The sequence below is a fragment of the Dromaius novaehollandiae genome, chromosome 2 (assembly GCF_036370855.1).
Source record: "Dromaius novaehollandiae isolate bDroNov1 chromosome 2, bDroNov1.hap1, whole genome shotgun sequence".
NCBI lineage: Eukaryota > Metazoa > Chordata > Aves > Casuariiformes > Dromaiidae > Dromaius > Dromaius novaehollandiae.
In genome coordinates, this window is record NC_088099.1 from 143,591,323 (window position 1) to 143,599,747 (window position 8,425).

The 8,425-nt window shown below is 44.0% G+C and overlaps 1 long non-coding RNA gene across 1 annotated transcript; it reads left to right on the forward strand.

Moving 5' to 3' along the window:
* The first annotated feature begins 124 nt into the window (after positions 1–124).
* On the forward strand, positions 125–7,106 carry LOC112994917 (uncharacterized). The gene is made up of 2 exons (XR_003262051.2): positions 125–1,093; positions 5,219–7,106. It is a non-coding gene; the product is annotated as an uncharacterized LOC112994917 (long non-coding RNA).
* The last annotated feature ends 1,319 nt before the right edge of the window (positions 7,107–8,425 follow it).

Genomic DNA, 8,425 nt, shown 5'->3' on the forward strand with positions numbered 1-8,425 from the left:
TTTCCGAGCGGCGCCGGATTCTTTCACTAAAGGAGCCGAGCCAGAGGGGCGAGCCGCGAGCTGATTGGGCGGAGCGCGCCCAGGTGCGCTGCCATTGGAAGAGGCGCGCACAGGTAAGGCCGCCGCCGCGCTCCAGGTAACGCGCTGCGGAGCCGGGCGGCAGCCGCGGGCGCCGCCGCCGCGGCAGCCTCGGCAGCCCCGGCCCGGGCGCTCGCACCGTTAAGCAGTCACCTCCTTCCCCCCGCCGCGGGAAGGGCGGCCGCGGGCAGGCCGCCGTGTCGCGCGGCGGCGGTTGGCGGGCGGCGGTTGACGGTTGGCGGTTGGCGGTTGACCGTTGGCGACTGGCGGTTGGCGGCCGCGCGGGGCCGAGGCCGAGAGAGGCCGCGCGCGGCGGGAGCAGAGGAGGCTGCCGGCCGGGCCGCGTCCCGCGCGCAGGTGCGGTTAAGGCTGCAGGCGATCGGCGGGAAGAGCGAGCTGCGCCGGCCGCGGGCGAGAGCCCCCGCGCCCCTTCCTGCGGCCGTGGCCCTGCGGGGCCCCCAGTGGGCAGCCCGCCTCGGCCGTTGCCGCGGTGCGTGTGGTCCCGGGGGAGCGTCGGCCTTCGCAGGACGGTCTTGTGATGGCGGAAGTTGGACTCTTTGGCGGGTCTGGGACTTTTTTGTTTGGTTTGGTTTTTGGTTTTTTTGACCTTACCGCCCGAGGTCGGGCCGGACTGGGTCTGACGGTGGTGAACGCCTCGATGCGGAAGGCGGCTCGTGGCGGAGGGATGAAGTGCCGGGAGACGACAGCCGTGCTCGGAGCCGTGTGGGGGCGGGAGCCTGGGGGTCTCCCCCGTCGGCGGCGGACGGCGCGCAAGAAAACTGGAAGGCTGGAACAAGGTGTTTGTTGAGCAGGGTCCTCTCACACACAGGTGAAGCAGGTAACTGACGGGGACGTTACGTCGTCACACTTCAACCCTGTCACGCTTCAGCCCAGTAGTGTGTCCTTCGCCTGAAGACCTAAGTGCTGCTGTAACGGACAGACTCAGGTTATGTGGGCAGCATCTACTGCAGCCTTTTTCTGATGCGGGGAAAGAGGGCTTAAGCCCCCAGATCAGGTCAGTCTGAGAAGAGGGAGTAGAAAGGCAGCAGAGAGACTTCCATCTGCACTCACCCGCCCATCCTCAGTTCCCCTTCCTCCTCCAGGGACAGGACCGGACCCCACTCATTCTTCCTGCCACCATATTCCTAACCCCCGACCTCCCTGAGGCATCTTCCTGTCCTAGGAATCAAACTGCATCACTGCTCATAATCTCTTCTTTATGAACAGTGCCATATATATAAAATGTAGATCATTATATGGGGTAGATCACTGTATTGCTTTGTGATCTTTTTAAGAAAGTTAACTAGCTGAAGGAGGAAAAATACGTCGAATTTTTAGTGTCCTAGCTGAAGGTATCTTCCATCTTTGGCTTCATCTGGTGGGGCGTGTAGTCAAAGGCATATGCAGAGGAAGATATATTTATTTGACAACATTGTCTTGTATTCCTGGGGCCCAATTCTCATCTTTCACCTCCCGCAGTTGAAATCAAACTTGGCTCTGTAAAGTCTCTGGTATTAGGCTTGTATAAAAGTTAGCGTGGGATCACAAGCAGGCACAAATAACTGTAACTGAGTCTTGGGCCATATCTGTATTCATAGTAACTAAACAAATTAACCCAATTCACTATAAATCAGTTTTAAGTCAGTCTAAGCATAACCCCACAAAGATTCCCACCATTTTTAAATAAACAGAATAAGAAAAATATTTCAGCGAGATTATTGGAGCTTTGTTTGAACATAACATATTAGCTAGCCTTTCTTTTCCACCATTCCCCAGTCATAGGAAAGAAACATTATGCTACCTGTCAATCCTATCAAAAGTTGTTAATGCAGCCTGAATTTTGAGTAGCAAATACTGGTATTGAAATTTTCAGTCTGTAGGCCATTATTCATAAAATGCTAGTATGAATTGTCCTGTATAATACATTTTGAAGAAGCCATAAGGCTTCATAAAACAGTGAAGAGAAATATAATCATTTATTTATTACAAGTAATGCTGTCATTTAGAATACAGAATTACTATGTAATCTTAAAACAAGTGGAGCGTCACAGGCACATTGGTACTGTGATTTTTTTTGAGAAATAATGGTAGAAGTTAATGAAACCCTCCTGTTAATTGCAGTAATGCTAAGATTTCTTCCCAAATATGTGTTATGCTGAAAGAGATTTTGAAACCCCCAAAAGTTACTTGTATGAGAACAGTAAATAGGATTAACCCCAACTGAGCATCCTCTTTTTAAAATACTTTTAATTATGAGAAACATTTGGATGTGCTTTTTCATTTTTACTGTATGAAATGTATAGGAAGCAGCAGAGGAGGATCACTGATGAGCACTTTTGAAAATGCCACCTTTCCCAAGGTAGAAATGCTGCTGATGTGTGATTTTACAGGAAAAAAAACAACATTTGATGCCATCTGCAGTCCTGGATCGAACCCAAACTGTAACTCAAACTGAAGTGGACTTTTTTGTTCCAGTACTGGGTCAAATACAAAACTGTCTGTAGCAGCCTGCTCTCAGGAGAGATTCTCTTAGAATGAAGTAGTCAGGAGAGTGAATTACTGTTCAGCGTCAGAGAAAGCGTTCCAAGGTCAAAGTTAGGAATATAAGTGGAAAATGCAGTAATGAACTCTTCTGATTTGAAGTTGTTGGAGATGACAACTGTTACTTAGTTGGACTTAATTTAGATGGAGAATATACCCTGAAAATTACTTTAACCAGGTAGGTAGGTAGGCAGGCAGGCAGGCAGGCAGGGTGCTCATAGTTTTCCAGATGAGCGTTTTGCTTCAGACTGCATATTGAACTCAAATTGAAAGTGTTGGAGTCCACCTCTAGCTGAGCAGGTCAAATAAGCCCTACCTGGTCCAACCTGATGCCCATTCTTCATGATCTACAAAATTATTATAAACTAATCTATCAGTCACTGAAAAATCAGCTAATGTTATTTCTGAACAGACCAGCCTTGCTTCCCGTAGAATACAGGCTGTGTAGAGCAAAAAGAAAATGGTCATGTAATACATTATCGAAAATCTAGAACTTGTCTTTGGAAGCTTACAGGAACAATTTGCATGTATTTTTCCAGTAAACTACTATTTTTCATACTGTGTTTGCTTGTTTGTTTGCATAGTGGCTGCTGGTTTTCTGTGGCGTTGTTGTAAGGATTCAGTGTAGAATTCAGCTGTCTAGATCTTTACCTCATGTTTACATTATTTGCTCCATAGCAGCTAGTATCAATGTTGTTTGGACTTGCCAGCACTGGGCAAAGAAAATAGAGTGTACAAATAAGGTTTAACTAGGCTTGCTAATTGCAATAAGTGCCTAAAATGGCTTTCAGAAAACTATTAAAAGAAGTCTATGGGATAAAAGATATATTTATGTCAAAACAGTGTTGTAAAGCAGTTCAGTGAGAGCGCAGATGTTTGAAAACAACTGTTCTCAGTAGGCAAGGATTACCACGTATTTTTATTTGTGTATTTCTATCTCATTGATGGCTGTTGATATAAAACGCACTCCCTTGCAGTAAGTTCAAAGACAACCGCCTACCTACTAATTTTGTGATAGGTAACGTTTAATGTTAATCTTCCCCATAGACCTTCCTTTGTAGTAATCTTCTGTATCAAACTATATTTATTGGAATTTGTGCAGATCTTGATCCTTTGCTGACTTAAATGAAGCTGTTGGGTACATCAGCGTAAGCTTAACAGAGATTTTAGTGCCACCCTCCTAATACCCCAAGTGGATCGTTTTTATGCTCTAATAACAAATTACTTTACAGCATTTACTTTTAACTGTAAGAAAGTAATTTTAAGTAACTGAAATCCTAGTAGCAGTTTACTTTTAATGTTTCACAATAAAACCATAAAAATGCTATCTGAATAAAAGATGTTGTCATTAATAGCAACTACTTGTGGATTTCTGTCATGCTACCTGAAAACTGCAACTTATGCTCCCCAGGCAGGTCTGCTGGGATCCCTTTAGCGGCCTCAAGCTCTCAAATGCCTACAAATCACATACAACGGTAGCAGTTCAGCAGTGTAAAGGACGATGGAATATCAAGCATTTCCTGGCCACTGGGCAGGGTGTGGAGCTTAGCATGGCACTTGCTATTTGAAATGCTGATTTGCATTTCTTTTAGAGTCATCAAAGCAGTGTGGAAACGTGTAAGAAAAAATGAGGCGCTTTATTTGTTTTCATTTTGTTCATTATGAATATAGAAATTGTGTTTCTGAAAGATGGCTGTGTATCCTCAGAAATATTCTATGTATCTGCAACTTCAATCTCAGGCAGCAGCAGTGTGGCACACAGAATGCTGTCTCAGCCTGGAAAAGTCATTTTTAGTGGTGAAACTAGCTCAAATCATCGAAATCCTTTCTGGATTGAGACACGGAGACAGCTAAGAAGGTGGTTAAGTCTGATGATGGACTGGAATATTAGGTTAACACTTGATTAGCAGACATTAGACTACCAATCTATTTCATAGTGATAACTCACAGTTTTGGAACCGGTTCAATAGAATTCAATATGCAAGGATAACTTTTCTGTAGATGCTTTGATCTATGTGATAGCATTTTTTAGTGATTCACCCAAGCATTTTGAAACATGGGGAAAATATAGTTAGGTCACCTAATGACTGTAATTTTGTTTTAGTGAAACTGTAGTATGAAAAAGAATAAAAAAGCATCTCTGAAAGACAATTTAATGTGATGTGGGATCAGGAACTCTGGAAATACCTCAAATTAAAATTCTGTGATGTCGTTATGGGGCAGAGCTGGAGCACCTAAACAGTCTGACCTGTGAGAAAAAAGTTTTGTCTGCATCTTTCTGCGGCTTTGTCCAGCTTCCTGTGTTAATCTACTGGATCACTGCATCATCACAGAACAAATCTGCAAATTCATAGACACATTTCGAGTAATCCTAATTGGGGCTATTTTGGGATGAAGATAAAATACTCTTAGTTGGTTTAGGTTGTGAAGAGTTCCTGTGAAGGTTCAGAAGAAAGTTGTTCTATAATAACTATCTATCCTTTTCTTCTTTAGTTACTGTAATATTCATAACTTGTTTTTTAATTGCCAATAGTAGTTTAAAACCAGCTCTTTTTTTTTTCTTACAAGATTAAAAAGTCTTCTTTCTTTTATGTCACAGAATTCCCTCGGTGTACACATGAGCTGACAGTTGTTCCTGAGGCTGCAGTGGATGCCTGAGCCGGGCTGGCCTTCCCAGAGCTCAGTGGAGGCCCAGGCCTAAGGGGCTGTGACTGGGGGGTGGGAATGGCCCAGCCGGGGTTGGCCACTGAGACTGCTGCTCACTGCTCCTCTTCTCCTTGCCTGCTGGACAGGCATCCCAGCTGCTTCTCAGTCAGCTCCTGAACCATCGTGATTTACAGTGCATCATTTTAAAGGAATCTGAAATAGTTTTTCCACGTGTTGATCACATCCCTGAGAGCTTCAAATCTGTTTGCACAGGTTATAAGGCTGTTGAGAGTTTTAAAAAAATCAAAAAAATTCCATAGGTCTAAAATACTGCATTGAAATAATAAGCATTCCAAAACCAATGAAGAGTGTGCCTCTTTTTGCTCTAACAATTTGCCCTAAAATAGGTGCGAGTGTTCCAGCATGCGGAAAGTGAAGGATGGTGTATAAACAATTGCTTGTTTACTTTTCCCACACTCAGGAACCAGAGTAAATGCAGCCCAAAGAATCCTTAGAAACACTTTCTAGTCAGGGCAACAGGAACTGGAAAACAAAGCTTTGGACATTATTGTCCTGTTCGCTTAAAATCAATGCAATTATCCCTTAAAATAGGTCAATACTGTAATCAAATAGGAAGGTACTTAAGGAATCACAGCAAATGGAAAGGGCTGCTTTCCGGATCTGTTGGGAAAGAGGGTGACGTTGATAGCCCCTGGGCTGTTGCTCAGTTATCCTTTCCGCTGCCCTCAGAAGCAAGCAAATGTTATTTTACTTGAAGGGCATAAGATAAACAGAATTGTCTGGTGGCACAAAAGGAACCAGTGTTGGAGCCAGGAGATCTCTGCTGTGCCTTGTTCTATTGACAGGTCACCAGACCATGTGTCTGTCTCTTTCTGTCTAACCTTTGTCAGCTTTGGTTTTACAGAGAGGTGTAGTGGTGTCACTTTCTGCTATTTGTTGTTGTTCTCTTTTGAAGTAGAGGAGTATTTTGGAAGAAGACACTCCAACTGATTTTCTTCCCCTGGATATGTAACATAAAGGTAGCACATAACCTTACTCCACTAGGCTTTCTGGGCAATGTAGGATCAGAGCTTGCTGGCATAACCTTGCCCTTTCTAATTGCCTGGGTTTGGTTCTTTAGTGCTCTGGAGCTTCAAGAACATTTAGTACATGACTAGGGGAAGACCCCAGTTCTAGATCCCCCGCAGCTGCTTCATCAGCCTGTCCTATCTGGTTCGTCATCTCAGTGATACCGTGTTTATACAATGCACATACCCTGCATGCACTTACAAGCCTGCTTTATCTATACTCACACTCAGACTCTGCCGTGAAAGTAGATTTAGCTATTCCTCTCCCACTGGAAAGACTTCCTGACACCCAGGGGGATGTGGTAACTACTCTGCCTCGTTCTGCCTTGGCGTCCTTGGACCGCTGGGCCTAGGAATCGAGCTCACGATGCATCAGTTCAACATACTGGCTCCAAGTTCCTTTGCATCTTGTTTTTCTTTTGCAGTATCAATGTTACTTCTGTGCATTATTACACTGCCTAATCCAGTATTGATTTTTTTTCTTTTTTTTAATGCAGATTGGAATTACTGGGTATTATCTGTTGTAGCTGTACTCCATGGCTGTGGCATATGCCACTTTATAACCCTACCTTTGTTTCTGAGTCCCTTGTTTAAGAAACATCCATGTTTTCTCAATTCATTCAGGATGCTGAAAGTCTTACTGTATCATGCCTTAGACGCTGTGTGTAAATAGGAGTTGCACTGCAGTTTTGCTTCCTTCTGAGCAACTGTCTCAGAATAAACATATTTATTACATTTATGTTTTTCTCTAAATTCTTGGTTTCTTTTTCTTTTGTTCTAGGTGCATGGAAATCTTAGCTTCTCCATAAGCAAGATATAAGTATTCTGTATTGAAGAATTCTGTACTGAAGGCTCCGGCCATAGCGATACTATTTGCTTGTCTCTATTTGACTTGAAAACAGTACCTGGAGATGACTGTTTGTTTATATGGAGTGTTTGGGTGTGAGGGGCTAAGCAGGCAAATTTACATTTACATTTCTTTGCTGCTTTTTTCTCTGGCTCCCACACATAAGCAATAGCCCTGCAGGGAAGGGTGGGGGTGAGATGTGTATGTTGTTCTTTATCTCACCATAAACTTTGCTCTGAGTACTAAGACTTCTCAGGAGAAGGCAAACCATGCTTTACCATTACTGGGGTATGCTCTGCATAATTAATACCAAGGTTAAGATGCTTTGGAAGGGAGGCAAAAACATAGACTTTGACAGTGTCATTCCAGATTGAACTAGGTGCAGGAGGACACATTCAAAGACTCGGGAAACCTGCCTAAGAGGGAGGCCAGACTGACATTCTTCAGTCTCCTAGCCCGAAGGCAAAGACATTATTTGATACCATGGTAAAGTTGCCGAAGCTCTCACAGCCCAGTTACCAACTGCCGGAGACAGTTCCTGATCTGTGCAACTTTCAAAGTAGGCACACAAGGCAGATGCTGGGAGGTACGTGCAGCACCTCTCCATTTTATATGTGAGGTTTTCAAGCAAGAGACTTGCAAAGGTTACACGGGCAATCTGTGCAGAGCCAGGAGTTTGTTACCCCTTACCCAAATCTCAGGTTGGTGCCAGAAGCAGACAGGTAGAGCCTGACTCCTGGAAAGTACTCCTGCATTCCCAGTGAAACCAGTGAGTTCCCCAGTTCGGAATATGTTTATCTTTAAACTGCACAGACAGGGATTACATGTTTTGGCAAACTAGTGCCAGCATGCTGAGTGCTTTGCAGTTTCTGAGCCCTTGAAACACCATCATGCCTAACTGCTTGTTAAACCTGCCACCAAGCAGAATCCCTCAGCCCTTCTGTGGGCTCCCAGGCAACCCCTGGGAGAATGCAAGGCATCTTTCTCAGCCTAGCCTTGCCTTATTTTGCTTAAATCACTGGAAAAAATGAAGGTAGAGTTTATAGGGGAAAAATCATTCAGGGTAAATTGCACTCACAAAATAGACAAACTGCATTTGAAATGTAGGATTTTAAATCCAAATGTCTTCATATTGTTGTATCAAAGTCAGTCAGTTTAGCCTTTGTGTAGCACAGGTTGAATGTAAGTGCTGCAGTGATAACTCTAAGATGACATTAGCATGTAG